This window comes from Neovison vison, chromosome 11, assembly GCF_020171115.1.
Source record: "Neovison vison isolate M4711 chromosome 11, ASM_NN_V1, whole genome shotgun sequence".
Lineage (NCBI taxonomy): Eukaryota > Metazoa > Chordata > Mammalia > Carnivora > Mustelidae > Neogale > Neogale vison.
In genome coordinates, this window is record NC_058101.1 from 147,204 (window position 1) to 157,720 (window position 10,517).

Genomic DNA, 10,517 nt, shown 5'->3' on the forward strand with positions numbered 1-10,517 from the left:
ACCCAGAATGAACTAGACCTCACTACGTGTTCCTTCTCTGGAACAGACACTGTGGCGTTGCTGTCGATTATGACATAGACCAATGTGTAGATATGAGTTTCCCCCGTTTCAAAAACATATGTCAATATTATTAATGATAATAATTATTAATCCCTTATTTCTGTCCTTTTTTTTACTCAAATATTTGTTTACGCACTTTTCCTGACATAATTATATAAAGTCTTCAATAAAAGAAAAGTTTCAATGTTTGCATTTCTTTTCTGGCCTTTATTTTATGATTCATTTTATTTCATGATTATTACTGAAAATAATTTTGTCATGTGGAGGAAAGAATGTCAAAAAAAACAACATGCTTGTTCCAGGTGTCAAATATGTCGGACTCACCAGTGGAAGGGCCGCCTGCTGGCCCAGGGTATGTCCTCAGCCTGGCAATCCCCGCCTCCAGTATTAATCTCCCAGGCTCAAAATATTAATTTCAGAAAAATTAACTTAGAAACTGGCTTTGCTTGGGTCATGTCACAGAACAATTCAGAGACCTTTTACATGAGTAGTGTATTAGGAGTTTACTTGTGTTTACAGTAAGGGCCTATTTAGCCAGAGTGATTCCATCTCGATTAAACAGTGGTTTTCGTTGTTTATGCAGTAAAACTTAAACTGATCCTGTCCTCCCCACCCCCAGAGGAACATCTTAGAAGCAAATCCGGGAAACCAGTAAAATATGGTCAAGCAGTCCCTGATAACAGAGCCCAAATACAAGGACAGGTCAGGTCAGGTGGAGACATCCAATCAGTGGGGCACACATACTATCTCCCCAACTACCAAAGAAGGTGGGCCCCGCCGTTTGGGCGCCTTTTGGGTGCCCAAACTGTAATTCAGTTGGCCACCTGTGTGTGACCTAGCATGACTATGCAGCTTTCTCTGTGTGTTACCATCTCATTGGCCACCTGTGTGTGGCCAGGCTCAACCATATGGCCTTTGCGCTATGAAAGTTAGTCTGTGAGGCTGGGAGGGGTCGCTCTCTCCATAAGGGACGGCCTCGACCCATCGGTTTGATTCTTGGTGCTGGCACGAAATAAAGCTTTGCTTGACCTTTGCTTTGTATCAGTTTCGCTCCTTTGATCACGGACCCCGACATTTATAATCAAAGGTAAAACTAAAATATTAAAGGAGGTGATCAGATGGGAGGGAAAAGTCTAGGAATAGTGGGCTCTGTTTTCTTTCACTTGAGTCATCTGCCTGACTGAAGTTAGCGGTGAGGGCCCATCCCAGAGTCTGCCCTGGAGTGTGCTGCTGGGTCCTGGGGGAAAACAATTTCCGTTACTTGCAGATTCCCTTCAACCATGGTTCTCCAATGCTAGCAGGCAGTAGTAAAAACACTGAGTGCTGTGCTGAACGGCTCATTCCACAGGGTTGCGGCAAGGCTAGAGAGTTTGCGGATCTAACAGCTTCTCGGCTGATCTTCCTCCGGGAACCACACCTTGAGACCATTGTTCTGGAAAGGCACGAAAACCCTAGTGATACTGTTTCACATCTACCTTTGTTCTGCTGTTGATGCCTCTATCTTAGTTAACCAGGACTGCGTCATTTTCAACAGAAACTTTCAGTTCCCCCCTTTTGATTAATGTTGGCTCCCAAAGGAACTGAGCTGTCCATAAAGGCTGTTTTTGACCTGGTATTTTTAGTTAGACTTAGCCTTGAGATAACGGCTGCAGAGCGACACTTAAACACCTGTATATCAGACAATGGGGAAAGACAAACAGATCAATGACAATCACAAATACCATAAGAAATATTTCGAACTGAATTTTATATTCAATTCTTTAGTCAACCTAGGATTATCCAGTTTGGGTCAGAGTCAGGGCTAAATGACGTATCACAAGTTTTTGCTCAAGAGCTTGCAGTCAGGTCAAACAAAAAGCCTTGTAGAAACCAGACATGCAGGGCCTCAGACTGCTCCTGGTAATTTATCTTCCTAATAAAATATGAACAACAGGTGGACTTGTTTTGAGTTTTGCAAAGTCCCAGTGACTACTGGTGCATGCTGGGTTTTCTGAAAGCCAACACTGGGATGGAATTTTGCCTATGGGGCGTTTATTAGGAATGAACACTTGGGAGGCGGGTGGGAGGAGGGTTAGGCAGAAGATAAAAACAAACTGTCACGCAGACCTGGAAAGCCTCAGCCAAACCCACAGGGAGCTCGGGGACATACAGGACCCATCAGTCTTGTCCCTCTTTGGGCCAAAATGGCCAGGGCTTTATACCCGTGCGTGATTAGTTAGACAGTGGCCACTAGGTGGCTTCCTGAGCTAAAGCAAACCTCGGGGGCTGACACTGTAAATCCTGCTCACCAGAATCACATCCAAGTTACACACTGTGTTTTGATGAGGTAGGTATAGGAAGAAATGTCCCAGGGATTCTCATCAAGGAAACATAAACGTGCAGTTTAAGGTAACTTGAATATCAGTTGCAGTCTTCCTTTAGTCGGTCTGATGTGGAGGACATGTGCCCTGAATGGAGTTAAACAAATCAAGTAATGGTTTTTATATGGCTTTGTGAGAAAATAGACGTCAGCTCCGTTATCCGTCCCATGTCTCTTTTCTTTGTTTTCTTCTGTTTTTGTTGCTGTTGTTAGCTGGCTCCACACCCAGCTATGGAGCTCAATGCTAGGGCTTGGACTCAAGACCCGGAGATCAAGACCTGAGCTGAGGTCAAGGGTCAGCTACTTAACCAACTGAGCCACCCAGGGACTCTCCTCCATGTCTCTTTTCTATTCCTGATGTCTCTTGGGTTTCTTTCTTTTTTTCTTTTTTTTTTTTTTTAGAGAGAGAGAGAGAGAGAGAGAGAGAGGAAAGCAGGCTCTCCGCTCAACAGAGAGCCCGATGCGGGACTCGATCCCAGGACCCTGGGATCATGACCTGAGCCGAAGGCAGCGGCTTAACCCACTGAGCCACCCAGGCGCCCCTCTTGGGTTTCTTTAAGGCCTTGAAAAATAACAGTAATAACAAGTAGTTATTAGAGGTCTAGTTTCCAATTAAGGCACGTAGATGCACCATGACTGGTAATATTCTAGAACGTTCCAGGGTCAGTTAATCCAATGGTTGGAAAGAATTGTAGTCACTTCTATTGTTTCAGAATATTTAGGAATTTAAGTTCATTGTTAGATCACAGATCTTTATCCAAAGATCATGGGAGAAAGATGTTGATACCAAGGACTATAAAAACTCTTGGCATTGGGGCCCCTGGTTAACTCAGTTGGTTGGGTGGCCAGCTTTTGGTTTTGTGTCAGGTGATGATCTCAGCGTTGTGAAATTGAGCCCCATGTCACCTTGCCCCATCCCACCCTCTCTGCCCTGCCCCCTTCCCCATTCCCATGCACATGCCTTCTCTCTCTCTCTCTCAAATAAATAAATAAATAAATAAATAAATTTATTTAAAAAATTTTTCAAACAAACAAAAACTCTTAGCGCAAATGGCTCCAATCCAAACCCATGAACTAAGAAGCTTGACCAAACTCTAGCATGGTTCTTAGCAGACTAAGGCCAGGTTCCTGGAAGACCAACAGCCCCCTCCCCCTGCCCGCCCCCTGGAAAAGCTCAAGACTGCCAAAAAGCTTGCTGTTTGTTTCAGCCAATACCTAATGATAGGCCCTGACATTCCTTTCTTAGAGCATTTACTAAAAAGGACTTATAATTATAAATCCTTTCTGTGTCCCTTTGAGATGTATTTGTATTTCCTATAACCAGGAGTGTCTTTCTCAAGGACCCAAAAATGTAATCATCGGGAAAGATAGGGTGTTTGCCTCCTAGAACTTTTGGGGGAGGGAGGGAGGGAGCTTAATTCTAATAAGTGCTAGTTAACAGAAACAGATGGTCTAGTCACATCTATGTTAACCAAAACTTTTACCCTTTTTATGTAATTTTTCACTTCCCTGACTCTGCTCAAACCTGTAGTTGCTCCCCCTTCCTTATACTCTCAATCTCTCTTTTAAAAAAATTTTATTTATTTATTTGAGAGAGAGAAAAAAAGTCGGGGAGGAGCAGAGGGAGAGAACCTCCAAGCAGACTACCAGCCAAGTGCAGAGCCCAGCACAGTGCTGGATCTCACGACCCCTGCAACCATGACCTGAGCTGAAACCAAGAGTCAGATGTCCAGCCAACTGAGCCACCTGGGCACCCCCTCATTCTCCCTTTAAAACGCCCTATCACCTCTGCACAAATTAGAATGGAGCTCAATTCTTTCCCCTATGGCACTAGTTACTAAGTAAAAGCTTTGTCCAGCTTTGTTTATCTTTGACAATACCCAATGACATCTTGTTGATATATAGATTGTTTGGAAGTCTGCTTATGGAAACCACTTAATGAATCTCAGGATCAGATCTCCAGTGGAGCTAGATATCCAGGATCCCAAACACATCAGGCCGATGATATGAATTGCATCCACCCAAAATTCTTATGTTGAAGTCCTAACCAACAGTGCCTCAGACTGTGACTATATTTGCAGGTAGGATCTTTAAAGAAATAATTAAGTTAAAATGAGGTAATTAGGGTGGGCCATAATCCAAGTGACTGATGTCCCCATAAGAAGAGGACATTTGGATATACAAGAAGATACCAAGGATGCTCGTGCATAGAGGGAAGACCATGAGAAGACACAGTGAGAAGGATGTCCTCTGCAAACTCAAGGAAAAGGGCCTCAGAAAAAAAGCAATCATGCTGGCACCTTGATCTTGGACTTCTAGCCTCCAGAACTGTGAGAAATAAATTTCTATTATTTAATCCACCAGGTCTGTGGATTTTTGATATGGTAGCCCTAGAAAACTAGTACAGCTGGGAAGCACATTCCCACAAAAGTAAGCACTGGAGTTTAGGAAACCTATATAAGGTCCAAAATGTTCCTTTGTAGTATGTTCTAAAGCTGACTTCTTCTGGTGTCTCTTCTTCTATCTTACGGTAGTACATGAAGGAGGGATATGCCCAGTAATACTTGTTTTGGAAATGGATCTCACACATGTTGGACATATACTATGAAAATGGTATTTTGAAAACACTTGACAATATTAGAAATGTAGCAGGGAGGAATCTGTCACATAGGAGTCAAGCCAATCTTCACGAGAACGTACCATAAATGTTTAATGTGGTGAAAGTTTATGGGGATTTTGAGGTAGAGATTGTATTATGATGATGATGATGATGATGATGGAGATGACGATGGAGTAACTTTAAATGAAGGAAGATTATGCTTTTTAGGAAATTCTAACTGTTCTGCTCTTGTACTAGATCGTCTCGTTTTGTATTCTCAAAGTTTTGGGAATGATATGCACAATGAGGGGTGCCTGGGTGGCTCAGTGGGTTGAGCCACTGCCTTCAGCTCAGGTCATGGTCTCAGGGTCCTGGGATCGAGTCCCGCATTAGGCTCTCTGCTCAGCGGGGAGCCTGCTTCCTCCTCTCTCTCTGCCTGCCTCTCTGCCTACTTGTGATCTCTCTCTGTCAAATAAATGGATAAAATCTTTAAAAAAAAAAAAAAAGATATGCACAATGACATTTCTGAAAATGTCTTCCATAGTTCCTTAAGCATTTCACCCGTAAAATGGGGTGTTTTAAAAAATTATCATTAATAGACCATACTAAAGGAATTCCCCGTGTTGGAAAAAGTATATATATATAGATATATCTATATCTAGATATCTATCTATATATATATATATATATGTGGCAAATTTTAGAGCATGGCAGAGTAGTTTAGTGTGAACAGAAAATTTACAAACTATTACAAAAAATATTTCAAACATATTCAAAGATTTACAATTTGGGTAACTGGAGGAGGCCTGTTTGTAAATTTGTTTTGAGATTATTTATTTGAGAGAAAGAGAGGCATGCATATGCGCATGTGCACGAGTCAGGGAAGGGGCAGGGGAGAGAATCTCAAGCTGATGTCCCACAGAACTTGAAGCCCAACTCGGGGCTCCGCCCCACAACCCATGAGATCATGACCTGACCAAAACTAAGAATTGGGCACTTAATGTACAGAGTCACCCAAGCACCCCTGTACATTTTTTAAAGAGTTCTTAAAATAGAGATTCCAAAGTCTCTCCATTTTTCAGGTTTTCCTGAGTTATAGAATGCTAATTATAGATAAAGCAAAGTAAAATCGGGTAAAGCAAATTTTCAACAATACTTCAATATTGTTTGAACCAGTTTGTCTTTGTCATTGTGGGTTATTCCTTATAGCATTTCATTGTCCAGCTTCCTTAGTTTTCTTAAATCTAGAGTGATTTCTTAGTCTTTTGGCTTCATGACGTTGACGTTTATGAAGAGTACAGGTCAGTTATTCTGCAAAGTGTTCCTCAACTTGAGTTCGGTGTTTCTTTGTGATAAAATTCAGGTGATGCTCCTTTAGCAAGAATATCACAGATCTGGTGTTTTATTCTCAGAGAACCCTATCAGGAAGCAGCCGATCTTGATTTGTCTCTTTACTGGTAATGTTAACTTTCATTATTTGGTTAAGGTGGCGTTTGTAAAATTATTTTTCTTCCTGTCATTCACAAACATCTTTTGGGAAGATACTTGGAGACTATATTAACAGCCTGTTACTCAAGCTTTACCCACCAGTTGTAATATCTGTTGCCTACATTGATGATGATGATGATGATGCTGACAGTTTCACAAGAGATTTTCTAATTTCACGATTTCATCTACCTTTATTAGTTGGTATTCTACTGAAAGTAAAAGAGCTTTCTCTGGTGCCAATTGTTTATTTGTTAACTTATCAGTATGGATTCCAAGATTCTTATCTTATTTAATGGGACATAATCCATCACTATCATGATTTTGATACTTAAATTGCCTCCAATTTGGTCAGTTTCACCTTCTTCTAATTGATTCTTACATCAATTAGACTATTTACATCATTCTTTGAGCCCATCTTTACTTTCTGGAATTAAAAAAAAAATTTCGGGCTCATCTTGTATTTTCTCTGTGTCAGTCCTTGAAATCAGCCTTTTTCCCAAGGAGTGCTAGATCCTTTCAGTGAAGAAAGGTACCAATTATCTTTTTAAAAACCTTTTAAAAACAATTCTATCCTTTGTGTGAATCCAGCATTTAGACTTTTGGTAAACAATCTCTAGCATGGATCCATTCACCCACTAGTCCATTAATCCCAATTAGTAATCACCTCTTATTTAAAATAGTGTTTTTTAGGGGTGCCTGGGTGGCTCAGTGGGTTAAGCTGCTGCCTTCGGCTCAGGTCATGATCTCAGGGTCCTGGAATCGAGCCCCACAGCCTGCTCCCCCCCCGCAAACTCTCTGCCTTCTTGTGATCTCTGTCAAAAAAATAAATGAAATCTTTAAAAAGAAGCTTTTAAATCATAAGACAGGGAAGTGTTCCTAAACCTGACACCTTAGACTGAAAGATACAGAACATGAATGGAAGTTTTAAATACAAAGTTTTACATTTCTGTATTAAAAATGATTACCTTAAACACAAAAGTTTAAAAAAATCTGACAAAAACACTTGGAATATTTGACAGAGAAAACTTAATTCTTTTAATATATCAAAACTTTTAAATCAATAAGATAGAAACAATAGAAAAAGAGCCAATTTATATTGGTGTAATTTACAAGAGAACAAATAAAAATGGCCAAATGATGTCTCAGTTTCACGAACAAGCATAGTACCAGTTATAATAATTGAAACTACCTAGGAGGAAACTTTTGACCCATAACCTGGCAAAGATACCATTTAGTGCCTATTTTTTTCAGCACTCATTTCTTACGGAACTGTGAATTACAACAGTCCTACTATCAGACAATTTGATGGTATCCAGTAAGTCTTAGCAAATTTTGGTTCAAGAGCACTAAGCAGTAAGAGTGCTCTTGGGCACCAGGTGAGCAATGAGGGTCTGAGGCCGTAAACGGGCCCACAGTGCCCCCCAGAGGCCGAAACAAATGGCCCGTTAGGCAACCTCCTCAATGTGACCATTGGGCACAAGGAAAAGGAAAATTCTAGACGTTCCCCTATTTCCTCACCTTCCCCGTTACCCGCAGCCCCTCACCACTGACTCCGGGCAGACAGTCTCGGTTTGTGTCCCGCGTGCTGTTTCCTTGCAGGGTGTCCAATAAACTTCCATCTCCTCTGTTCCGCTTTGGCTGAATACTTGTTTTTTTAAGAATTAAGAGCCCTGGGCGCCTGGGCGGCTCAGTTGGTTAAACGACTGCCTTCAGCTCAGGTCATGGTCCTGGAGTCTCGGGATCAGGCCCGCATCGGGCTCCCAGCTCCACGGGCAGTCTGCTTCTCCCTCTGACCGTCTCCCCTCTCATGCTTTCTCTCAAATAAATAAATAATTCTTTAAAAAAAAAGAGTTAAGAGCCCTGATTTTCTGTGTCTTTAAAAAAAAATACACTGTATTTACTTCTTTGAGAGAGAGACAGTGGGAGAGAGCAGGAGCAAGGCAGTGCTGGATTAGGAACTTTTCTCAACCCCGTCTAGGTCCGCCTTATTTACCTTATTTCTTAATAACCATCTGAAGATTTCTGCTTGCTGGGAGAGTTCTTTGACTCTCCTCTCTGCCTTTCCCCATTTCCTTGTTATTAATTTAATTTTTTTATTAGTTTCTGAAAGAGAAGCTGATACAAGACTTCTCAGAGGCTTGCTCTTGTTCAGGGAGATCCCTTTTTTTTAAGACATTATTTATTTGTCAGAGAGAGAGGAAGAGTGAGCACAAGCGGGGGAGCGCAGGCCCCTTGCTCCACAAGGACTGCAGCCCAGAAGCCTGGGGTCATGACCTGAGCGCGGGTAGACACTTACCGCTTAAGGGACTGCGCCCCCAGGCATCCAGGGAATCCCGCTCCCGGAGCCTCACGGAGGTTTCAGTACTTCCGCAGGACTGACTAAAGGCCGTTGGTGATGAAGCTGAATCCTGGGGCCCCTCTCACCGAAGAGGTCAGGAACGCAGCGACAAGTTCCCAGCAGGGTTTGCAGCCACTGCCTCTCGCCCTGCGTTACAGGCCGCCCCGGCCGCGGCCCCGGGGGCGAACGACACTCCAGCAATCGGAGACGGTTCCTGGGCACAGGGACAGAGACAAATACACTTGATTTCTCCGTGTCCGCCGCGTGCGAAGCGCGACCTCCGCTGCGGCTGCGTTTGCATTTCGGCCCCAGGACGACGAGCTCAGCGGACTTCGCGCGCTACCGGCGTCTGCGCGTCCTACTCGGGGAAGTCCTTCCGCGCTCTTCGCTCCCGTTCAGCGGGATTTTACGTCGCTGAGCGTCGTTCGTTCTGCACACGCAGAGGCTCATCTCCGGCCGGACCCGACGTCTACAGGGTTCCTCCACTCTGCCGCCTTTTCTCTCTCCCCGCCGTGTCCTTTGATGAAGTCCCGTCCGCGCGTCTTCCCGTTTGTTGTCTCCGAGGCGTCACCCTGACCGATGCGGCGGCTTCCCCGCGCCGTCTCTCACCGGGACATCGGGGACGGGTCCGGAGCCGCCGTCCGTGCCGTCGAGCCCAGCGGCCGGTCTTGGCCACTTCGCTGAAGAGCATTCGCCGCTGAGTGGGGGGCTGATCGCCGGCCCCGCGGACCGTCCCCGTCCCACGTCTATCCGCGGGGCCGTCCCCGCTCGGAGCACACGGACCTGCGGAACGTGTCCGCCTGCGCCGGGCGGCCGAGGCGAGGCAGGAAACGCCGTTTCGGTGACAAACACCCAGTTCCGCGAGGTGGGACTCGGCCCACAGGGCGCCCCGAGACCCGGACCGAGCCGCAGCCCAGCTCAGAGCGGGGCCCTCGACCCCCGGGAAACGCAGCTTCACGCACCCGCGCGGCCCGCGCCCGCCGCCCCCGCAGGCAGCGCCGGCCCCGGAAAGCACGCCGAGGCCTGGACGCTACGAGCTGCGGAGAAACCGCGCCGACGCGCTCCCACAGCCGCACATCGCGGCAGGCTCCGGAGGACACGCGGCCGCGACCTGCGAAACGGGCGCCAGCGCCGAAGCCCCCGGAGTAAACGCGGGTCCCGGCCTCCACGGCCCAGACGCGGCCGCTCCCTCGCGCTACTCCATGACGTCAGCAGAGCGTCCCCCGTCCGCGCAGTGACGCGCGCGCCGCGGGTACGGTGCTGCGCCGCCGCGTCCCAACACGCGTCCGCTTGGCGCGCGGAGTCTGAAGCCGAAGCCCCGGTGCGACCGCGACGGCGACGGGGACCGCTTCGCCCGGGAAGAAGACGCCCCGCCGCCGACCCCACCACCTGGCCGCACCCTTGTGGGCAGAGGGCACCCGCGCCTCCAAGGGGTCCGCTCCTCCCGCGGTGCGCGCAGCGTCTGGTGCGCCGACGCGAGCCCCGCCCCCCCGCTCGGTCGCTCGCCGGCTTGGTCGCTCGCCTGCCCGGCCCCGCCCACCCGCTCGCTCGCTCGCCCGCCCGGCCCCGCCCACCCGCTCGCTCGCTCGCCCGCCCGGCCCCGCCCATCCGCCCGCCCGCCCGGCCCCGCCTTGCCGCCGCGACGCCGAGGAGCGGGCCCGGCGCGCCCCGCC

General features: G+C 46.7%; 1 long non-coding RNA gene across 1 annotated transcript; it reads right to left on the reverse strand.

Moving 5' to 3' along the window:
- Positions 1-942: 942 nt before the first annotated feature.
- On the reverse strand, positions 943-10,236 carry LOC122889159. The gene is made up of 3 exons (XR_006380825.1): positions 8,803-10,236; positions 2,349-2,507; positions 943-1,728 (listed from the first exon to the last, which is right to left on the reverse strand). It is a non-coding gene; the product is annotated as an uncharacterized LOC122889159 (long non-coding RNA).
- Positions 10,237-10,517: the final 281 nt, after the last annotated feature.